This window comes from Heterocephalus glaber, unplaced genomic scaffold (genome assembly GCF_053883595.1).
Source record: "Heterocephalus glaber isolate CG9 unplaced genomic scaffold, H.glaber_assembly_v1.0 deba00001004, whole genome shotgun sequence".
Lineage (NCBI taxonomy): Eukaryota > Metazoa > Chordata > Mammalia > Rodentia > Bathyergidae > Heterocephalus > Heterocephalus glaber.
This window is the reverse complement of record NW_028258179.1, coordinates 880,917-906,235: the sequence shown is the minus strand read 5'-3', so window position 1 is coordinate 906,235 and position 25,319 is coordinate 880,917.

Sequence of the window (25,319 nt, the reverse complement as noted above, 5' to 3'; positions counted from 1 at the left end):
GCAGGGGCCAGAACCACTGAGCAAAATCCCCAGCCCTACATACCATATTTTAAAAAATGATGGCAATCATTTACCTAGTGTGCAGCAGTCTATAGGTTGTCTCTTTTTAGCAATTGCCCTAATTAATATGTAAAGTTGTATTAGATTCTGCTGTATCATTTTGGTGGCTATGAGTAGAACTATTATTGGAAAAACTTGTTATGAATCACGAGAAAGGGAAGAGGAATGAGTTGAAATAAAAACAAAATATATTCACACTTAAATGTAAATGATAAAAGAAAAAATAATGGAAAGTTTTACTTTGAAGCATTGCTCTCAACTGTACAATCTCATGCTTATAAAGCACACATACGTTGCCTAAATGGTCTCCAAAAGACTTTTGTGAATTTCACGGAACATATGTCTGATACTCTGGGCCTCGTTTTCTAGCCCTATCCTCCAATTAATGTATATTTTATAAGTATGAATTTAAGTTAAATGATGTATGTCCTGTAAGAGTTGTAATAATACAAAAGCTAAACTAAAATTTTTCTTGATTTCCTTACAATGTATTATTTTGTTTTCTAATTTACTTTGTTCAAACTACCAAAAGAAAGGAGTCTAGGCTGTGGATGACTTTCTAAAATCTGGTATTAATAGAAATAACTATTTTTCTTTCCTAGGCAGTATAACTTTCGAGCCATTTGAGGTGAACTCTTCCACCTGATAGACTCTGCTCTTAAAAGTGATAGTTGTAAGCTACGACACCACCATATTATTAACAACTAAGAGTAATGAGAATAAACTATCTCAACTTCCACTCTACCTATAGGTTTGAAGGCGGTATTACAGGACCAAGATGAACAGTGAAATCAGAGTGCCACTGTAGACTCTATGTGTAATACAAGTCACATCTTAGATCTTACAGGAGATATTCTGTCTTGGAATATCCATCTTTCTGTCCTCCTCAGTCACTTACTTTTCAAGGATGACATCAAATGCCACTCTCTGGATCCTTCCTCAGGCTCCTGTCTGATTTCTGTTACATACTGTAAAATTTCCTTCTACCATGGTCTCAACATACCTCTTCATATGTCTTTTGTAGTATTCTATGAAATATAATTATTTGTGTACATATTGTTAGATAGTAAATTATTTGAAGTAACAATCTAGCTTTTTGTTCTCATAACTGAATCCTGCATAGAGCAGGTGCTTGATTATTATTTGTCAAATGGAACCACCTATGTAGCAGGAAGCTTCAAGTCTTGTTGTCAGGTAATCGGTGGCTTTCAGGTTTTCTGAACTGCAGTGTTCTGAAAAAACACTTATTATTCCATCATATCTCAGAACAGACTGACACAAATATAGCTGATAGTTTTACAAGACAACGTTTTCCTTGCTTTCATAAGTGTGATGTACACTGATACTGTCTATTCGATTTTTAAAATTTTATTCACTTTTGTTCTATTCTATTTTTAAATTTTGGCTCTGACCTACCAAATGGATTTCCTAACCTACCTGGCATGACTTTCTGTTTGACAAGCACTATCTCATCTCTATGACTTCAGGCACATCTATTCCTTTCACTATGGTTTCAAGACAATCCATTTTGTTTTAAACGATTATCAGAATTTCCTCTTATTATAGCCATTTTCTAAACATATGATCCACTAGAAATAACCAATGTATTAATTAAATGTTATTTCCATGGCTTCTAATTGCTAAATTTCTTCCAGTGTTTCTCTTGTTTACTTTGAGAGAGATTTGCAAGTAAGTTACCTAGTTGTGGTTTTATTTGGCCCACTCTTATCCTATAAGAGATTCTAAGGAGTGAAGTGTCCAAAAGGCCATGTGCCCAGATCTGAGGGCACCCATGGCTGAGCAGTGGGCGTGATATGTATTGCATCTGAATTCATGCCATACCCGTCTTTTTGTCCTTCTAAGTCACCAATTTCCAGGGAACCAATTTCCAAGAAAATTGCAAAAGAGTGTTCTTGAAATAACACCTGCACAACCGTCTTAGGAACTGATTATAATTCTTGACTCAAAACTCACAAAAGAAAAATATTAAGCAAGATGATTTATATGATCTAGAAAGTTCCCACAGATCAACTTATGAAAACAGTTAACAACACATCATGGTCATCCCACTGGGGTTCTTTTACAAAGGGGCAATGACTCACCACGAAAATTTCACTGGAAAATGAAGAGCCAGGAAAAGATCCTTCTGTCTCTCATGTCAGAAAGAACTAATTTCTTACCGACCTCCATGGACTCATTGATCATTGATAAGTTTTTTTGAGTAGACCTGGAGATAAGATCATCTTTCTGAATAACTCAAAGAAATCCTTTTCGGAAGAGAAAAAATTCTCCAAGTTTGTTCTTCCCTGAACTGAATGTGAGCACTACATCTTCCTATCTATGTTAACCTGGGGATTTTGGTAGATAAATAGACACCACACTCACAATCCAGCAAAGCCACTGACTTCTGAGGATTGGTAGAAGAATAATGTTTATTTCTCAGAAATGCTTTGAATCTCCTGAATCATGAAGTAAAGTTTTATTCTCCAGAGCTGCACTGTCCATTGTGGTAGCATTACCCACATGGAACAATATAAATTAAAATTAATTAAAACTAAGCAAAAATTAAAAACTTAGTGGTTCAGTGACAAAGGTCCCATATCAAGTGCTCCAAATTCCTCATTGTAGTACGTTCTATTGGATTGAGCTGTGGGCATTTCATTCTGTCACATCTGATTCCTTTGGTCTCTTTTTGGACGTGTAGAAATGGAAAGGTGGTAGGGAGATGCAAATATGAGAGTGATGTTTTGTCTGCAATGGGAAAACATTTATTTTGGCTTCTCTGGGACCTCTTATTACACAATCTTTTAGTGTCACTGTAAGCTGAGCACTAACATAGTTTAGTTCTACCTCCTAACTTCGTCTTTTCTAACCAATTTTTCTCATTGCTAGAGTTATTCTACATACGGGTCGATGTTTGTCATTTTATTTTCCTGAAATACTTGAAATGCTCCCTATTACCCACAGAGTGGCTTTTATTTTAGATTTGAGTTTGACTTGGCCCAAAACAACCTTTCCAGCTTTTCTTAGAGTTCTCTATGCCACGCTCAGGTACTAACTCTCTTGACTCCCGTCCTTGACTCTCTAGCCCATTATGAAAGCTATTCCTTGGAATTCTAAAAAATGCGTCTATGCATCTTATTTCAGCTTCCATGGCAGAACCTCTGTGGAAACTACAATCCCACCAACCCCAGACTTCTCACTACTTTGTCTCAGTGCTCACTGTATTTGCCTGCGAAATTTTTTTTACGGTCTTTTTTCCCTAATTAACTTTTTACAGGTCTAACTTGGCTAATGCTTGGTTACATGCTTTCTGAGGTTAGATTTTGTATTTCTGCATCCTTCATAGATTTCTATACTTGCTACTTAATGAGAAATAGAGAGAATTAAATTTAATTTGGAGTAAGGAAGAGACAAACTGGCTACCTGGAATCAGGGAGGGTTTGCTTCCAGCAATATTGTGGGGGCGATGCATAGAATGCTAAAGTGAAGGCTTGGGGGAAGACTGAGGGTAAGATGCGAAAGTTAACCTTGGTAGTGCTGTAGAGCAAAACAGAACTGTGAGACAGCTCTGCAGGCTGCCAGTGTTTCATAGGTCACAGAATACCACAGGCATTCCTCCCGGTGGAGGCCAACCTCCAGCAGGCAGCGTGAGTGACTCACTCTTTCCCTGCACTCACGAGGCTCTGCAGCCATAGCTATGCTCTATCTTGAGCCCTGGGGCTGGCCACTTTCTGTCCTCTCGCTCACCACAGGCCCTGGCTGGTCAGTCCTAGGGAATGCGTCCCATAAGAAGTTCTCAGTCAATTCTGGCTCCGTGAATTCCACTGGGAGCTAAGAAATGAGGGAAAGGTCACCACAGGTAGAATGTAAAACATGTAAGTGGCCAAGCTCAAGTAGGAATGTGGAGCGTGTTGTCAGAGTCATTTTATTTATTTTCCAACAGCACAGAGTCTTTGAGTCATCCCTACCGTCTAACCCAGGGATATCTTGGCATGCCTGGAATTCTGAATGCTGTTTGATCAGTCATCACTTCTTTCCACCAAAGGGTCTGTTTTCACTAGAGATAAAGTGCTCCTCATCTTTAGCTCTCGCCTCCTCTTTAAAAGGAAACAAAAAACATTAAAAAACCCCCCTGAAGTCCCCAGGGTCAGTATGAAGTGAAGGAGAATTTGAGGGTTGGGGGCTGGATGTATTAGGGAGACGGAAGCCTTTTCCACGAGTGGCAGGGAAATCTGCCCGAGCACAAGTCAGGTTAGGAGAGCTTAAAAATAAAGCTGATTTCTAAAGGAGAAAAAACTCATTAAGGTTTCAATAAGCTGCTTTTTTCTTAAGGAATCGGTTGATTTATTTAACAAAAAAAAGGGAGAGGAAAAAAAAAGAAAAAGAAAAGAAAGTTTGCCAACAGAGGAAAAAAAGCCATGTCCTCTTCCAAAAAGATCCTTTGAGTAGAAGGAACATGTACATTCCAAGAAAAGTTAGCTAGAGAGAACAGCTTATTCTCATCACATTAGTATTAATTCCTCCCAAATGCCCTTTATTTATTCGCCTTAAACCACCCTAGGTGTCTACATGTTGGTTAGGGCTTAAAGACTTTTTCTCACCACAAAGACCCTTTTGGGACACCAAGTAGAGACCTCAGCTATCCTTTTAAATTCCCAGGACTCTGAAACCTGATGTGTGCTTAGACAAACAAGGGAACTGCTGCAAGAAGGCAGGAGCCCAAGGAGTTAGCTCAGAGGCCTGCGACCAAGAAAATCACCAGGGTGACCTGACAGAGTGGTGCTGACAGCAATCCATACAACGGGGTCAGCGTGCCAGCCGTGGACTGTGGAGCTTCTATTTACTGAAACTGTAACACACACTCATTGTGAGCTACAATTCTCCACAGTCTAGTCTGTTTATGAAACCATTCTGTGGTTATTTATTAAAAATAAAATTTATGTGTGCTTATGGAAGCTATATTTTGGCAGGCAAATGAGGTTGGCAGGAACGTCTGAGTCAACAGCAGACTCTAGCCCTCTTTATGTCGTCATATAAAAACTTGTCAAATAATATTTAGTTTTTAATCTTCAGTCACAAACATTAGGTTAGTCATAAAAATATTCTGAGTAGGTCTCTTTAAAACAAGAACCTGGGTGCTTGGACTTAAGTAATGGTGCTAATTAAGTTTGTGGCTTGTTTATGGGTGGGTGATGTTACCCCTTTTCCCCCACCAACTTCTATTACCTGTTTTTTGGTTCAGGGTCCTCATATCCTTAAGAGCTGTTTAATAATGATGTAAAAATCTGAGCTATCTGGTTATTTATCAATACTGAAACCCAAAGGCAAACACAGTACTAGCAATTAAGGAGAAATTGTCTCGCCTGTATGGTCTTGGTAGTTTTTGAGTGCAAATGGATTATTTATTTTTCTAGAATTTTTAGTTTATTTAAATTACTCTACTTACTTTCCTGATGCCTTAAAAAGAAAGGCATTCTTTTGAAAGAGGCCACAAATGCCAACTTTGGGAATGTATAGTCCATCTTAATTACAAATAAGAGGGAGTTGAGGGATTGTTTGTTGATAGAGATCCTGAGTGGAAAGAAACCCGGCATTTGGGGAATTAGAGAGAAAGGATATACCATGGATAGTTAGAAAAAAGGTAATCCTCGGTTTCTGAGATGTGATAAACAGGAATTGAAAGGAGAGCCTAGTGTGCCTGTTGCTACTTCCTGGGATACCTTCAATATGAGTCACGGCTGAGCCTGTGCTTTAGTTTGACTTGAAAGAATTTCTGATCTCAACCTGCTTGTAAGTTGTATACATCAATTCTCTTCCATCGTTCCCCTCTCTCCACTGGGGTTTGGCCTTGGTTATAGTAGAAGAGGCATTTTGAAGATGCCTTTGTTGAAACTGATTGGTCATACAGTAGAGTATTTATTGCCAAGTAACCTAATTCATACACATCTTATTCATTGTGTGCCAGATGCTATAGAGAACATTAGGCTTCCTACAACAGAAACATTCATATAAGAGGCTTATAAATTAAAGAAATGTGTTACCTCTGAGTGATTGGTATCCCATAGTCTGCAGTCACTGGGATAACACCATCATCATCAGAATGAAACCTTATTTTGGCTCTGCCAAGTGCAATAATTCTGAGGCCCACAGGAGTTCGGCATATCTGAAGACAGATGCAGAAGTCTAAGGCAGGAGGAGAGCAAGAGAAGAATCTGCCTGGATCAGTGGGGCCCACCCAGGTAATGTTACTCACTGCAGGGTTTCTTGCAGGGAAGCAAAGGGCTGTTACAGGAGGCATTTGAAAGGATGCAACCTGAGACTCAGTCAGTGAGAAGGATGTTTATTGACCAGTCCCCTTGGATTGACACTGGTGGAAAGCAGAGAAGGAAAATGGGCTGGGCCGAGGGAGAAGGTGATCTGGGGTGGAAGCCCAGCGACAGCCTTGGGTGACACACAGGGACCAGGAGAACCAGCATGGCTCTTCATAGTTGTTCCTAGGAGGGCTGAGATAAGCCTCTCACCTACACATTGAACAGTCATTCCATGTGGGCCTCCCTGGGGTGGAATGGACCTGGGCAAGGTGGTTCTTTGCTGGTAAGACAGTGATGAAGGGGCTGATGTTCCTCCCAGCGTCTGGACACAAGTCTTCTTGAAGTGTAATCCCAGTGGTACCTCTTGCTGTCTGCCACAGTAGCCTATTTGAATTAACAAAAGTTTGGGAGAATGGAGGAGAGAGGCCTAAGAGTAGAGCGGGAAACCAGCTAGGAGGCTCTTGGGACTGTTCAATGGGAAATCATGATGGTTAGAACAACAGGGACACTGCTTTGTTTTTTTTTTTTTGGTACTGGGGATTGAACTCAGGTCCTTCTGCTTGTGAGGCACGTGTCAGAATCACTGAGCTAAATCTCCAGCCCAAGGACACTGTTGAGTTGTTGAGAAGTAAATGCAATCAAAAGATACTTTCAGATTTTTTTAAACATAGATCTGATAGGAAGAGGGAACACACGGAATGAGGGATATAAAAAAGCGCAATACCAGGGGTGAATCTGAGTTAAAGTATGAGCAAGGGGTGGGTGTGAGGGACAGTAGTGACAGAAGAGGGGAGTTCTAGATGAGAACTGTGGGCAGGGTAGGAATGGGTTGGAAGAGTTTTCCTCTTGATATGCCAAGTGGAGAAATCAAGGAGAAAGTTGAATATAAAATTGTGGTACTTACAAAAGAGGACTGTAATGTTGTTGCCTTGTTTGGCCCAAAGCCTTCTTTACAGGTGACAACTCCTAGAAGGAGAAGAAGGGCCAGTAGAGGACCCCAGGGAATGGCCATCTCTAGGAGTAAAGGGTACCGAGGAGCTCTTGGAGAGATAGGAAGAAAATCAGGACAATGTGATGTCTTTGAAGCCATTCCAAGAGACATCGTTAGCATTTCTTTGAATATTAAGGAAGAACACCTATTTGAGTGTTTATTGTGGATTTATTAGTGACATTTATTAAGGTCTATTTACCATCTCATATAATTCATCCATCAATCAGGGACTTTTAAAAGCAAATAACCAAGTAGTGCAATTGTGATCATAAATCAGTTTGAGACGTTTTCATCACCCAAATAAAAGCCTTCACACAGTCGTTTGTTTTTGTTTTTGTCTTTTATTGCCTATTGCCTTTCTTTTTAAATTTGAAGTATCTTTGGTTTATAGGATGTATTAGGTATCTTGGCATTATTACAATGAAATACCTAAGACAATTAACTTATAAAGAGACATGGTTCATTTCACTCACCATTTGGAGTTGTCAATCCAAGACCCGGCAGCCCCTCATTTGTGCTCTGATAGGGGCAGGAGCTGGTGCTAGTAGGAGCACATGTCAGAGTCTGTGATCCCAGTGTAGCCAGGAGAGAGAGAGAGAGAGAGAGAGAGAGAGAGAGAGAGAGAGAGAGAGAGAGAGAGAGAGAGAGAGAGAGAGAGAACAGGCCCCTTGTAAGGGTACAGCTCCAGTGATCCAGGGAGCTCCAGCTAAGCTTCATCTCTTAAAGGTCCACGGCACCTGTTAATACTGCTATCCCAGGGACTGGGCCTTTACCTGTGGACTTCTGAGGGCACTCAACTCAATCATGGCATAGGAAGTTTTTAAAAAATAAGTATTTTGGTTTATGGGAAACATATTTAAAAATATTACTTTTGTTTGTTGTCATTGAACCTTCAACCTGGTTGGTGGAGATGTTTTGCCACATAGAAATCTTATGGGCCTGTGGATTTAAAAGTTCTGGTTATTTTCTATATGGATATTTGCCTTGTTTTTTGATTATTATTAGAAAGTCTTCTTTTCTGAGACTGTAGAAAAACGTTCCCATGTATTTTCCTATTATTCTTGTGATTTAAATGTTTGCATTTTTGATTTTAGATTCACTTGGATTATATTTTGTTTCAAGGAAAGAGAGAAGAATGATCCAATTTTACCTGGTTTTCCAAAGTGCTGGCCAAGTGCTCCACCACCTCTTATTCACTAATTCATCCCACCTCCATTGACTTGGTTAAACTATCTTATCCTGTCTCTGTTGCTTAGTTTCCTGCCATGGTGCTACCCTGTTTTATTTACTATCTCTTAGCAATATACTCTTGTGTGGGAGAAGATGAGACTGTAATAGCATCTGATTAAATCTCCACATGACTGAGTGTATTCTATTTAGAAATTCACTTTCTATTCTGTCTTTCTAGCATCCCCTATAGGCTTTTCTCTGTTTGGATTCAGTCAGATCCCCATCCTAACTACACCCTACTAACCCTGAAGCTTTAAATCCACTTGTTTTTTCCTCCTCCTCTTCCTTCTCCTTTGGAGACAGGATCTCACTTTCCTGCCCAGCATGCCCTCAAACTTCTGGGGTCAAGCCACTCTCCTGTCTCAGCCTCCCAAGTAACCAGAGCTACAAGCATATGCCGCCATACCTGGCTCTCAAAGTCCATTAGTTTTAGTTATCAAATTTCAACATAAATTCTAGTTCTTCAACCAGAGTGCTAATTTGGTAGTTCTACTCCTTTTTTATTTTTAAATTTTTTTTTGGCAGGACCATCCAAATTGTCTTGGCTTTATGGTTATCTGAGGGGAGTTTATCATCCTCTGTAAAGTAATGTAAGATAATTCTGTGGGTAGTGTTAGGCAGGTCTTACTTTGTGGTGCCTGAGAAGTGTTGGTTATTATAACTTTATTGACCAGGTGACAGATTTAACTGAATTCTCAGTAAATAACAGATTTTATGTTGCATTTCACTGTCTTTCTGGTAGTCTTCAAGGGAATCTTGCTCTTCCTTGGCTGTTTACTGTCCTTGGCTATCTTTATTCATTTCATCAGCTCAAAGTATTGCCCCAATTCTGCTGAGTAGTTTTCCAGCATGCCTTCTTTTAAAAAATTACTTTCTCAGGGCCGGGGATTTAGCTCAGTGGTTCCGCTGCCTGCTTGGCCAGTGCAAGGTCCTGAGTTCGATCCCCGGTACCAAAAAAATTACTTTCTCATACACAAGGAGGCTTCTCTATAGCAGCATAAAGACCCTAGAATTTTGATTGTGCCTGTGGCTTAAAAATTAAACAGCAGTTAGAAAGATGGGAAGTGGTTTTGTAGTTAGTTCTTATGTCTTTTACTGTTTGTGAGTAAAAGGGTGATGTTGTACAAGATCCTTACATATGACTCTTTTCTACATTGTGAGTGAGGAGCTGTCAGTTGCAACCAAAGCATATGGATAGTTTTTAGACTTTAGTTAAAATATAGGGTATCAAAAATGATATTCAGAACAAAAGTCTGGGAGTAATCATAGTGGGGGGCAAAGGAGCGGAGATGGATACTCAAAGGCCTGAGCCACACTGCTGGCTTGTGAGTCAGTGGCCTTGCATAGCAGTTAACTTCTCTGAAGGAAGTGATAAGCATCTATCTCCTAGGACTGGCATGAGTATAAAAAACATGTTGAATGTGTTTGGCCAGGTGAGAAGCTACAGGAAATTTAAATAAGGTTGAAGTGAAATGTCTAGTCTTCCCTTGGCTTGGAAGAGTTCATATTAATTGAAAGCAAAGTAAATAATATGATTCAGTTAATCTAAGATGCCAAAGATTGTCAGATGCATCATTATTTTATTTTTCCCTAGGGAAAAATGCCCCCAATATTATCATCTAGTATAAAAATGTAACCTGATGTTGAGGTATCAAAATCTGAACAAACCTGGATCTTACAGATGAAATATATCACAATATATATCACAATATATCTGGAGCTCACAGAGAAAATATCAAAGATTTAGACTGATTGGAAAGAAGAGAAGTGTGAATTAGTGATAATGAAGATGCTTAGAGTCTTTGAAAAAGGGATATGGTTTGTAATTTCTGAATTATGATAGCTGAAATTGATTTTGAGGCCACTAGAGCAATTGCCTTAATGAATACATAATTGATTTATGTTTGGAGTATTTTACCAGAGTCAGAATACACTAATTGTTTGCTAGTTATAAATCTGAGCAACCTGGCCCCAGCTGGGCTCTGAGTTGTCCTCCGATTTTGCTCTTTGGGGACCCTGTAGAGTTTTCCACAGGAGATATTTCAAGCACTTTCTACACTTCTCTGGCTTCTGTCCTGCGTCCATTGGCCAGCCAACGATGTCTCCTCTCATACTTGGGTGTGAGCAACTGTACTTTCCTTGATCTTCATCCCAGCATGCCTTTCCTTCTATTTTAATTAAAAATGTCTCTTTTCTTTTCCAAGAGTAAAATTACACCCAAATTCCTTTCCAAAATTTTTTTGTAGTTTTTGCTTTATCTACTTTCTTCTCTTAACTTTCTCTACTGGCTTTCTCTGTTTTGGTGCTAATGAGCTAAAATTTTCATAATTTAAAAAATTATCTTTTAGCCTGTTATTGTTGAGAGGTAGTGGGTAGAAATATGAGCCATAAAAACACGTTATACAGCTTCAAATCCCAGCTGATCTTTCTAAGGTGGGTATATTGTGAAAATTATTTAATGATCTGTTTTTTTATTATTTTCATGTGGAAATTAGGACCTAATAGTTGTATTTGTGTCATTAAATTGTTGTATCTATTAAATTAGTTAAGATATATTTGATATATGTATATTGTACTTGGGACATTTGAGGCCACATCTAAAATGCCAAATAAATAATTTGTCAAAGCTCAGTTTACCAATCTGTTTCATTATTTTAATTCTCTTGTCACCAGAAAATGAAACAAAACAACAACAACAAAAACCCAACGCTGCACACTGGCCATGCAGAAAAGTGATATACCTTCTTTTTGCATACCTTCTTTAATTACAGAACTGGATCAAGTGAGAGAACAAGTTCCAAATTTTCCCCATGCAAGAGCAACAATTATTATTTTAAGAATAAAAAGTTTTATTTTTTCATTAACAATCTTTGGGTATATGCTTTGAATATATAGGAATAGGGTGATGTATTTATTGTATAAACTTTTGAAAACATGGCAAAGATAACAAAAGTCTCCCATAATTCTACTGTTAATTAATTGGCCCTATTACTATTTTTGTTAAGTATTTTTCTGGAGCAATGATTATTGATTTCAGCTTGTTTAGAAATGGAAGCAGGCATGAGTCTTGATTCAAGACAGCATGAGCTTTTGGAAACCATTCTGGTCTACAGCAAACATCTCTTTGTTCACCTTTGGAGACTGTTTTAGTTACTTTTCTCTCCTTGCTGAGACAAAATACCTGACACTCAAAGGGAAAAGAGTTCGATTTGCTCACAGTTTGTAGAGGTTTTAGTCCATAATCAGCTGGCTCCAAGGCAGAGTGGCACATGGCAGAGGGGTGTTGCAGAGGAGAAACAGTTCATGGTGGCCACAAGGTAGCAAAAAACCTCAAGGGGGCTTAACAGTGTCTTTCTGTCCCCTTTATCTTATTCAGACTACCTAGGGTGGGTAGCATACCCTTAATCTTAGCATCCTCAGGCCTAGCTCTACCATGAATCAACCACACACTCTAGATTCAGCTACCCCTGAGAAAGCATCAGGCTTTGGGAGGACATCTATACACAAGCTAAAACAGAGACTTATTCATTCATTCTAAAACAAGTAAAGCAGTCCATTCTTCGTTGAGGGGGCCCATAATCTTATACATTATGTAGCACTTTAGAAGGACTTAGACATTATGGAGAGAAATAAGACAAAAAGGGGGCTAAACACTACTAGAAAAGATGTGGTGAGGTAAGGCTCACAGAGATGACATTTTGGCAGAAGGCTGAAGGAGGTGAGGAGCAGAGTCATACCTTCCAGGAAGTGCAAAGGCCCTAAGGTAAGACAATGCCTGGTATGATCTATGAGCAATGAGGAGGCAATCTTGGCATGTGCAGCATGATTAAAGGAGACAACAAAAGGCAGTGAGTTGGTGTCATAATGGAGAGCAAGGAAAATCATGTAGGGCTTTGTAGGTCATTGAAAGGAAGGACTTTGGATTTTGGACTGCAGACATCATGGAGTTCTTATCAGAAGCATGCCATAACCTGTTTTGTTTTTAAGGGATTACTCTGGGGCTTAATATTAGACTGAAAAGGGAGGTCATGATGTTGTGAGACGGTCAGCAATCTAGGTGAGAGATGATGTGATTTTGGCTTTGTGGTATCCGCAAAACGTGATCAGATTTGAGGTATATTTTGAGGATAGAATCAACAGAATTGTTGATAGATTAGATGTGGGGGATAAAAAAGACATCAAGATGATTTGGAAACATTTCAAGTTGTCATCTAGAAGCATGTGGTTATTCTGAAAAGAAATGGGAGGCACATTTGTTGAGGAAGAGGAGAAACTCAGCTTTTGTCGTATTGAGCGTTCAGTGTCTGTTAGACCAGTGGGGATATTGAACATGCAACTGAGTATTCAAGTGTGGAGTTTGTGAGCAGCCTGGATCCAGATATAGAACTGGAGGTCATCAGGAACAAAGGAATTGAAAGCCTCCAATGAAATCAGGCTCTGTGGCAATGAACAAGGAAGTGAGTGAAGAATGGGAAAATAGAGGCGAAGGGTGAGGATTGGCGACTTCCGATGTGTAGTGGTTGGAGGGAAGAACACGGAGATGAAGAAGAAGGGCTGACAGGTCAGTGGGTGGAATACTGGGAAAGTGAAGCAGGGAAGTGCTGGTGGAGAGGAAAAAGCAATGTCAGGTGAAGCTGACAGGCCCAGCAAGCGGAAGAGAGAAAGTTACCCAGAGGAGGAAGTAGCATGTCTGTCAATGGCGATCTTTTCAGGAACATTTGGATAGAGTGCTGGGGGTGAAAGACTAACGTGTGGATTTAAAAGAGAATGGGAGATGATGAGTTGTAAAAGTCAATTTTAGATAACTCTCTGGAGGAGGAATTGTGTTATAAATAGAAGTGTGCTATAAATAAGAGAGATGGAAGTCATTAATTTCAAGATGTTATCAATGTGTTAAAATCAATACGTTATTATTTTTTAAATGGTAGAAAGACAAGCATACTTTGTGCAAACCAAATAATCCAATAAACATGAACAACTGAAGAGGCAGAAAAAAGCAAAAGGGTTATTTGAACAACATCTGAACGAGCAAGAGGGCAAGACTCTGGCGAGCAGGTGGGAGAGACTGATCTTAATATAAGTACAAGCTATCTTGAAAAACATGTGCGAAGGTGGAGTATGCTGCAGATTATTTCTCAGTAATGGAGGAAGTGAAGCAATCAGGGAAGAATGAAGATGGAGTTTTACAGTCGCCCTCCAGAGGAGTGGGAGAAGGATGGAGCGGGGATTTATGGGATGCTCTCTGTAAGTGCAAAAGACCCCCAAGGGTATGGACATAAACTTAAGGTGATGCCTGATTTTCTTTAGCCATTCTTGGCTCTTTCTAAAAACAGGTTGAGGTTACTTTTAACAAAGGCTTAATTTTCTACAAATGAGTAAAATAGAAGCAACATAATTAAAAGTGATATAAAAGAGAAGGGAGTATAATGTATGTTTAAAGAAGAGGAGGTCTTGGTAAGGTCAAAAGTTTGTTAGAGCCAGGGAACTATAGTCACGTTGAAGTCAGAGTGTGGGATTGTGGGAATTGAGATTTAAAGCGCTGTATTTTTGGGGTAATAACAGGCTCAAACTTAGGCAAGTACCAGAGTCATGGGATTATTAAATAGAAATGGCTGGAAACCTAAATTTCTTCATTTCTAGCACACAGATATGTAAGTTTTCAAATACACTATTTCTGCCCTCAAGAGAGAATGTCTGGAGCTGCTCCAGAATGTCGGGCTTTCCTTGGAAAGTAAAACCAACACAGAGAGAAAACACAGGTAATCATACACACACACACACACACGCACGCACTCACGCACGCACGCATGTGCACATGTACCCCTCTGTGTCCAAATGTAATGAGTTCTAAAGTTAAAAGTCATTCAAATAAACCCTAAAAATTCAAAGAATATCATAAATTTCTCCCAATGAAGAAATAAAAGCAAAACTCAAGAGTCTGAACCCTGTGCAGCCCGTGAACTCCATGCCTTTTGGAGACAAGAGGGGCTCACAGCTCACAGGGGCGGCATCCGTGCCCCTCCCTCTAATGTCTTCTTCCTTTTTCCACCCAATTTCCGCCGCCATCTTCCCCTTCTTGTCCCCTTTGTTTCTTCTAAATGTGTGTCTTTTAGCCAAGCACCACCCTTCATTAAAATGGACAATAAAAGCCCAGTGTGTACTCCTCCTGGGCAGTGGTGATGGCGGAGAGGAGGGGAGAATGGGGGAGCTGCTGTAGGAGATCGTGTAGGTCGGGCCACAGGTTCTGCAACAGCTTCCGTCCGGTGCTTTGTAACCCCTGCTGGAGGCCCTGTTCCCTGGAAAGTTTAAGTTGTATTCAGGGACATCTTCGAACTGGCAAATGAAATGGGATTTTAATGTTCATAATTATAAACCCTGACTTTACCTCCAGGCTTGGCTTACAGTAACAGCAACAAAACATCAAAGCCACCTTAGCAAGGCAATGTAAATGGGCTGGGCTGGGACAGCTGTCGGCATCCTCAGTACACAGGTTCGAGGATTTATTTTCAAATGACCGTGAAACTCAATATTAATGTGTAGCTTTCTCAGATGAGCTGAAGTTAAGAAAACTGTCTGAGTGTGAAGGAAACATTTAGTTTAAACTAAGCTTGGAGTAAACCACTTTGGGTTGAAAGTTTATTTAATGTTTGTTGGCTGTTTTTGCTTTTCCTGGTGTTTCATTTGAGGTCTTAAAAATTAAGTTTTCATATTTTCCTCAGAGTATCTGAGATATCTTAATTTTATTTAGAACTTGATTTATGAATGTGGAAAACATAATCTATAATAACAACATATACAAAGTTAAGGAACTTGTACGTGAAGGGCACCCTAAGAATAATTTAATTTTTCATGGCCCATTATTTAAAATATTGAGGTATAGTTTGCATTTAATACAATGTGTGGATCTGCAGTGTTGAGATGGAGGAATTTTGCCCCGTGTATTCATGTGAATAACTATTACAGAAAACAAAATTTCCAACACAGAATCAATGACATTCATGTCCCTATTCTGTCAATTCTCACTCCTTTTGTCCAAATCTAAGCTCCATGCGGACCATTCCTGACTTTTACTACTGTAGAGTAATTTGGCCTGTTTTAGAAGTCAAGCAAAGGGGGTCCAAGGATGTGAGTTTGCATGTCTTTACCAGCATAAGTCTTAGATCCCTTTTTTTTGCCTGCTTATCAGGGTTGAGAACAGCCACATGTCTATTTCCTCCAACTTGCAGATCATTCTCTGACTTTTAGTGCTTTTTGGATCTTCAGATCACTTTTGGGTGAAAAACAGCACAATTTTTATAACCAGTATGACTTGCTTTGGTTATTAGTGTAAGAGTGATAGTGTCTTGTAGCTTTCTGCCCTGATCAAAGGCAAAACTCCTCTCTTGCCCTGCTTTTTAAAACTATAACCTTTGAGTAATTTTAAACAGATCAACTCCACACTTCCCGACATAGAATTTCCTTTAAGTTTTCTATATTTTCAGTGGAATTTTTATTTAGAACTGCTTATACACACACACACATAAATATATATTTTAAAATATGTTCATATTTAAACTGGGGTTTGAACCTGTGCTAGGCAAGTATTCTACCACCAACCTTCATGCTTCCCCTTTTTTATTTTATTTTTTTAAATTTTGAGGCTGGATCTCGCTAAATTGCCCAGGCTGGCTTTGAACTTGTGATTCTTCTGCCTCTGTCTACAGTGTAGTTGTAGATACATGAATTTTATAAAAGTTAATAACCTGATAAACTTGATAATATTTTGCTAATGTAATTAATTTTGGGTAAAAAAGAGAGTAGTAGCATATAGTCAAGTATCAAGTCCTTATTGAAAATGAAAAAAAAAAAGTAGTTTGTTTCCTCCTCTAAGATAAGAGAGTGAAAGATTTATTAGTTGAACATTAGGAAAAATTAAGGAGAAGAAACCTTAAGTATTCTGTGGAATTACTGTCCAACTGTTTTTACTTAATTCCTATTTTATGATAGAATTAAAATGTCTATTTTGATTTCTAATTGATGGAATTTGTAAATTGAGTATAGTTGCCGTTACTGTAGCCAAAGATAAGCTATCTAAAATGACTGATCTTTTCCCTGGCAAATTTTTATTTGGTTTATGGTGTATAGATTTGAAGGGGCAAGGATATCAGGGTACATATTTTGTGCATTTGTTTTCTGAATTTTTATTTGTTTGAATATTTGGAAACTATGGCTGACATCATTTGTCAAGTATAGTTCTAACAATGTGTGGAAATTGATAGAGTTAGCAATTATTTGGTCAAAGTTGTTTCATTATTTTAAAATGTTCTAATAAAGAGACTCTTAAAATAGAGTGGCTTACTTCAGAGAGAAGTGTCTTGACTCCTCATGGACCACCTGTCTGGTCTAGCTGGCTGGGGAGACTATTCCTTGAGGCACTTGGCTTCTATCCATTTTATTTTTCTATGAATCGCATCATTCTCCACTTCTGCATGATCAAAGTTGGACATTGATTTATCCATATTTAAAGCATATGATATGGGGAGAAAAGGAGCCTAGGACCAGGCATTTCCTGCTAAGTAAACAACTCATAAATTGAGCATAGATTATTTTCACTCATATTCCATTGCAAAGGAAGCTGAACATGCAGTCCCTAGCTTGAGAAAGGAGAAAGTTGACAAAGCGGACAGCTGGCAGGCCTCATCTCAGTGTCTAAGCTGGAAATCTAGATTCCAGTCTCCATATAGATCGTGTTTCTCCGAATTCTTGAGTTGAAAGTTGGAAGTCATTGCATTCAAGCCCTGAGAGAGATAAATATGTATCTTCCTCTTTAGCTTTTTGAGAAGAGAGAATTTAGAGGTCCTCCTGACTATTTGCCTTGGTGCCCTGAAACACTGAATCATGCAGTTCTTTACACTGCCTGCCCAATAGCAGGCACCTGATTTAAAACGATGTTAAATAAATGTGTCACACATGTATTAGGCTGTTAGGATGTTGCTAGTTAGTGAGAAAATATTCAGTAAATGTTTCTTGAAAATGGAATGAGTGGCTGATTAAATGAGTCCTCAATTACTAAGTATAAACAAGCTTTCCATTGAAAAATGGTGAGCTGAACACATGGATTTATTTCTTCCACCTCCAGGGACAGAGTAGAAAAGATAGACTACAAATCAAGTGGATCGGGGATGTAGCTCAGTGGTACTGCACCTGCCTAGCAAGCAAAAGGTTCTGAGTTCAATTTCTGATACTGGAAAAAAAGAAAAAAAAGAAGAAAGAAAGAAAGAAATGAAAGAAAGGAAGGAAGGAAGGAAGAAAGAAGGGAAGAAAGAGAAAGAAAGAAAGAAAGAAAGAATGAAAAATCAAGTATGATCCTGGAAAAAGTGTAGCTGGGGGCAACCTTAACCAAACAAGATATTTCAAAAAAAAATTCTTGGATAATAAAATATAGAACATAGAATAGCAGACAAATCGTGGATGTGAATACTCAGAAGAGGATGCAGACCGCAGGAATTCAGGTCTGAGACATGGCAGGGATAGCAAAGTATTAGAATGAGAAGAGGGTGGAACATGGAATGCTTTATTTAAAGTCTGTATGTTAATCTAACAGCTTTCCCCAAACTCCTTTCTTCTGTTACCCTCCAAGAGAAAAAGAAATCTGCCTTTCAGAGGCGGAGAACCTGCAGGACACACATGAAAAATACCACTGGAGGAATTAAAGTGTTTTAAAAAATCGTCGATTCTTTAAGATGGATTAAAGGTAAAGAAAATAAGGGGGCTTTTATCTTTTCTTAGGAACTGGATAGTGTCCCTCCAAAATTCCTATGTTGAATCCCTAACCACCAATGTGACCACATTTGTAGGTAAGATATTTAGGAGGTAAATTTGGGTTAAATAGGTCACAAAAACAACTTGATCCCACAGGACTATAGTTTTAGAAGAAGATGAAGAAGGGGAGGGGGAGGAACATTTTTCTTTCTCTTCTTTCTCTTCTCTCTTTCACTTTCTTCTTTCTCTCTTACGCCTTTTCCTCCCTCCTTCCCTCCCTCCCTCTTTCCTTCCTTTGGTACTGGGGATGGAACCACTGAGCTATTGTACTTCTCCAGACTTTTTTATTTTTTTAACATTTGAGATCCCTATGTCACTAAGTTGCTTATGTGGGACTTGAATTTGTAATCCTGCCTTAGACTCCCTAAGAACTGGAGTTGCAAGCTTGGACCACTGTGTTCTCTCTCTCTCTCTCTCTCTCACTCTCTGTCTCTATCTCTCTCCCTCCCTCCCTCCCTCCCCCCCTTCTCCCTTTCCCAGCTAGGAGGAGGGCCCTTTCCCAAATCTGATCAAGCTGATCCTGGATCTTCAGCCTCAAGAACTGTGAGAAAATAAATTTCTGTTGTTTTAGCCACCATTATATGGTATTTTGTTATGGCAGCTCGAACTGATGAATATATTTTTCATAATAAACCCTCTTTGATGCTTGACTTTTAATATTTTTGGAAATGTCTACATTACTTTGAAAAGCCAAAACAAAACAGCATCAACAAAAACAAATAAATGAGACCTTCAAGATGGTATAGACGGATTTACTCTCTTTTTTATAGTTGAAGAAAAGTCCTATGTGGGTTCATTTCTTTGCTATAATAAAATACCAGAAGCTGGTTACTTGTAAGGAAAATAGGTTTATTTAGCTCACAGTGTTGGGTGCAGAAAGTCTAAGGTGAGTGCCCTTTCCTGACTAGGGAGGCCCCTTGTCTGGCTCACAGCATGGCAGAGAAGTAGAAAGAGAAAAACTTCATATGGAAGGGGCCAAATGTGTGGTGTTTCTCACTGTATAGCAGCCCACTTTTATGAGAACCAACTCACCGTCTGACACCAGTGTTAACTCCTTCCACGGTTGGGAAGCCCCAGGATCCAACCACCTTCCCCTAGACCTCTCCCATCAGAAGTTCTGTGACCCCTCAACATCACCACCCTGGCCACCAAGCTTCTAGTGCACAAGTCATTGTGGGACAGACTCAAACCATGTCCAAACCATGCTAAGTCCTAAGAGCAAAAGGGTTTTCCCAGGATAGCCTAATTAGAAACACAGCTTGAATTAGAAGCTGTGACTTTTAAATTCCAAGACCAGGACTTCAAGTATATATTCTTTCATATACTTGCATTTTAAACGTATTTACTGGTTGAAATATTTTGAATAGTTTGAAAACTTACATCACATTCTGACTTAAGATTTCCCAGAGACATATATATAATTTTGATAGTATAAGATGCATTAATGAACTATATGGATTGCTTACATGGAGAAAATAGTGTGAAATATATGCATTATATACTCATTTCAAAGAATTTGGCAATATACTGAGCATCTTTCATGTTTAAAGGTTTGACAAATTGCCTCATTTAGTGAAAAATTATGAAAAGGTTGGTATTGTAGGTCTTCTATATATTCTCAGTGTGAAACTGGCAATCATTCCAACCTTCCTACACCTCAATTTCTCTATCTGTAACATGTGGACAAGGCTTGCAAACATTACAAAGATGTGGTGAACAAAAGAATTATAAATTATTGCAGATAAATATACTTTATAGGACTATTAAGCATGAGACAGAAGGATCTATAGACATGGTTTCTTTATCATTTCACAATCATGTTCATACTATTGACATTAACCCTTTCTGACTCTGTTTAGAGGTCTGATCAATTGTATTATGTACTCTATTTGGAATTGTGGATGCACAGACTTAGGTATTAGTGTAGAGAGAATTCTTCAACAAGAACAAATGGTTTCCAAGACTGCCACTTTTACTCTTCATGGGGGCCTTGGCAGGGAAAACTTGGAAAAACTAGAAATTACTAGAGAAGAGAACTTTTTCCCCCTTTAGGAAGAGAATTATTTTGGATGAGATAACTACTACTATTGCCTTTTTGAAAGCTGACTTCAGCAATCTCCCTGAACTGACAAGTCATTAGTTTTACATGTCAATCTATTTCCCTCTTGGATCTATTAAGGATACTTTAGGAAATAGACCAAAATTTTGAGAGCATTTTAATAACGTAGAGCTCTTGGTATTCCCCTGATTGATTACATACCCTATTGCTAATTCTTTAATTCAAAATAGATTATTCGTAAAATAATTAAAATGGGCTTAACCTTCTGCAAATCATGTTTTTTCCGCTCTAGAGTTAGTTCAGAGGAATCATTAGTCCTCTTTTACACTATACAAAATCTCTTAAAATTAATGAAGGTTTTATAACATGTATATGATGACTTTAAGTAACACTTTGTGACATGTGAGTATTAGTCACTATTAATGATTTGCTGTTTAAAGTAACAGCTCTCCAGTCAATCATCTGCAATGGTCAGAAAATGCTCATAATTCTTCCTCTTGTTATTTTTCCCATCTCTTGGAACACCCAATGCCAGACGAAGTTTGTGGACCCACTGACCTGCAGCAGTGGTATGATCCAGTCTCCTCTCTGCACACCTGTTTTCTCTCAGCACATAGCACACTGCTCTTCAGTGGTGTTGGCTTGTGTCAATCTCTTTGAGCCACCAATTTCCGGATTTAAAGTTATATGTGATCCATTTCCACGTATACCCTCTGGATTGAATGAGTTTATGTGGTTGACCTCATTTCTAAAACTACGAAAAAAAGCAAGAAAGATTAACATTTATAGTAAAATGAATTACTTACTTAGGCCTTCCATAGGACTGACATTTTTCTACCATGTCTTATTGTCATCAATATACTGAGGATAGTGACTTGGAGCCTAGAGCAATAGTTAAGAACAAGTACTTCATGTGTCCAAATGTATCATCTCACAAATAATGAAAGCCTCTAAGAACTAGGTCCCTTATATGTGATCTTTGCATAGTAGTATCAATATCTCATAGGATTGTTGTTAAAAGAAACAGAATAAAGAAGCTGGCATGCTTAGAATTTTGCCTTACTCAAAGCACTCAGGAAATGGTAGATCTTCTTGTTATTGGTCTTGTGCTTATAAGAACTTCCAAAAATATATGTTTGTAAAATAAGATGAGCACTGATCAGAAGAGTCATAGACAGCCTTACTAGTAGGACTTCCTTATCAAAATATTAACCAAAATGCTTAATATGCTTCACTGATGAAACCCTAGTAAATTTGTGACACAAATAATTGATATGTGTATATTACTGCAAGGTAAATGCAAATGAAGCCCTTGCTCTCTGGGGGCTGACAATCTAGAAGAAGAGACAGGGTAATAAATAAATTGCAATAAATTACACATAGTACAATAAATACTTACAATTTAAAAATGCATGTTTGTGCTGATCTGCATGATAAACAATTGCCGTGTTGCTTGTATATGACAGAAATTCAAAAAGTCAAAGTTGTCAAACACATAATGCAAATTTGAGCTTTATTTTAGCTTCAAATTGAATAAACCCATGAATCAGGATTGACATTTCAACTCACCTTAAATTTTCTATTTGAGGAAGTTCTTGTATTTTTTTTTTAATGGACACAAGACAGAAAACCACTGCATGTATTAAATTGCATTGCCTTACATAGTTTGGGGGAATGAAGCCAAAAAACATCTACCGGATATTCTACTAAATGCTGTTTATGTGAGCCAACAGAAAGAATTAGTTTGCACATCCATATCAAATGCCCACACTCTCAACTCCCCAATTCTTTATATAGCTGTCATGAAACAAAGATAGGCTTAATTGGCTTTGCCAGCAGTAAAGGATAAGCTGTCTTTTTTTTTTTTCCATCTTCACTGGATGCAACTCTCATTCCTGATTTGATACAGAACACCCAACTTCCTCTAAACACGAACCCATATTAGAAAGAATCCATGTACAGATGCAGTTTTGCACATAGTGTCCAGAAAGCAATGACATGCCAAAGTCTCTGGTGCTGTGGAAACTTGTAATTTGGGACCCGTGACTGGCCTTTCCTTTAAGGGGCAAGTGGCTCATGTGGCTCCGGATAGAATGCCACCCCATGCCTGGTATTACATTATGCACTGTCAGAAACCCTGCTACTGATTTATTATTGTTACTTAGGTGCTTTACACCACCTAAAGTCTCATGTGAAACAGACTCTCAGCTCTCAAAACTGTCCTGTTAGAACCAGTCCAAGCATATTACCATTTGTTATAGAGTCATTATAGTCTTTATTGTTAAAAGATTTCCCAACATTTTTGAGAAGCCACTTATTTTTTTCCTTTATTTCTTCTGCTCTCACAGGTTTATCTATAGAACCCCCAATTTAATAACAGAACAAGATAGATAAAAACATATAGTTCTATTGCTTTTTGCATAATAAAATGAAATTTGACTTAATCTGTAAAATATATAAAATAAATGCTTAAATTGCATATTTGGAAATCTTTTCACACAAGTGATGGATAATGTTTTTGCTGTCACATGTGAATGGAGAACAATAGAGTTTTAGATCACAAGTTAACTTTTAAACTTTCATTATATTAACTTTAAATCTTGTTACTTAAGTTTATTTTTGGCCTCTAAATTTATTTACAGAAGTCTGTATGTGGTACAGAAGGTGGAAAATAGGAAAGCTTAGTCTTCAGAAGGCCACATTGTGCTGAGAACATGGCATTCACTCTGTGTTTCTTCACTTGATTGCATTTCAGCCAACATTTTCTTTTTTCTCTCAGGATATTCCATCGACAGTGGATTTGTCTGTTGGGACCCTGTTCATGCCAAGAGACTCACACCTAAACCCAAGCTTTCCTGGGTGAAAGAATTTGTTTGTTAACTCATGCAATGCCCATGTGTAGGCTGACTTCGCATGAGACCTGAGTTAGACACTCAGGATCCTGCTTTTCCTTTTCGGTCACTGGGCTCAGATTCCACTTGCAGTCATACACATATAGGTTGTCTCTTGAAGGTGGTAAAGGGCTGCCTCAATTCCATGTTTCATCATTTCAAGTGCAACTAAGTAGAGCAAGCATCTCAGTCCCGGAAGTTCTAGCCAGCCCAAATCCATGTTTCTGATTGGTTTTGGTGGACTCGTGTGCTGTCACTGCCACCAGGATAATGGTTAGCATTTTCCATCTTTTCCACTTTTGAGTGAAAGTAGTGCCCAGTTGATGCACTTAGGTAAGGAGTGACCAAAAAGTAAATCCCTAAGGAAACTTCTGGAACTTGTACAGAAAACAGTAGAAATGCATGTGGGGCTCATAAGCAAGCAAGCAAGCAAGCACAAAAATGTCCACCACCAAAGGAACACTGTGATGTTCCTGCTAGTGACAACTTAGGCTGTAGGACAAATGATTGTGCTGAAGGATGACTAAGCGAGGGTGCCAGTTGGAGGCACCTAGACCTTTCCAGTGTATGTACCTAACAGTCCCAGAATTTAATTAACCACCTCAACTGCTCTATCACAGTCTTTAGAGCATGATTTTGGTCTACAATGGCGTTCTCAGTACAGAATCCTGTCTGCCGAGGATGCTATATGGAAATCAGCTTTCCTTTCCTCTTTCTTCCTTTCCCTTTGCTGTTTGCTTTCTCTTTAAGATCCCAGAGGGGTGCTCTTTTCACCTCTTCCTTATCACATTCAGCGTTCAGATAACTAATACTCTTGTTTCACATAGCCCAGTGAGAATTTCACATACCCTTTTCCAGAGGATATGCTTTTGAAATGTTATCTCTAATTATGGAAAGAATTGACAAACCAGTATTAACATCAGCAAGAACATTAGTGGAACTATGTACTGTAGAACAGAAACTTCTTTCTAGGACAGTGAAAATCTTTTACCATACACACACAATATTTAAATGTAACACCAGCTCTTGTGGGAAAAAAGAGGGTTCTATTGAGTGACATTAAGGAGACTCTGGAAGACTTAATCTAGGGTCATCCTCTCCACCTTTATGTCTCTTTCAGAAGATTACTGGAGTGGCATTATAACTTCTAGTTTCACTTGGTTGCTGCTTGTCTTAGTCACTTCCTCATTGCTGAGATACAGTGCTTGACACCTGCAGCTTAAAGGAGTAGAGGTTTGTTTTGGCTCACGTTACAGTCCATAGTCAGCCGGCTCCAAGGCAGGATGGCATGGCACAGAGACTTGGCAGAAGAGAGCTGCTCGCAGCATGGCAGACAGGAAGCAGAGGGTCAAGGAAGGATATGACGAGGGAGATACACCCTTGCAGGCTATGGCTTTATCTTTTCTGACCAGACCCTACCTCCTAAGAAGTCAACTAGCAGCCCCCATAATCTAAGCTCTTTCCAAACACATGAAGCTTTGGAGACTATTTTAGATCTCATTTTTAACACCGCTGGCCCCCAGTCCATACCAAATCACTAGAATTGTACCGTTTGATACAGTGACATATGGCTATTTAAATAAAATAAAATTTAAAAATTCAGTTCCCCAGTCTCATTAATCACAATTCAAATCCTCAACAGCCCCTTGTGACTAGTGGGGTGTATTGGGCAGCACAGCATAGGACATTTCTGTAATCTCAGAAACATGGATTGGACAACTCTGCACTAGAAGATGGAGAATCTAACTCTAGAATGAATACTATGCTGTAAACAAAACGTGGTCACTCCTGGAAATTTTAGGGTAGCGCCATTTCCCAGGGAAAAGATGTATAGCTTCAGAAGGTGCATAACCATCTACTAAGCCACAGCATTATCCAATCTACAGGAAATTTCTCTGGAGAGTGTCTTTTCCCGGTTGTACATAGTAGGCCTGCCATCCATCACCACACTTCTGTAAGATGCATGCCAACGG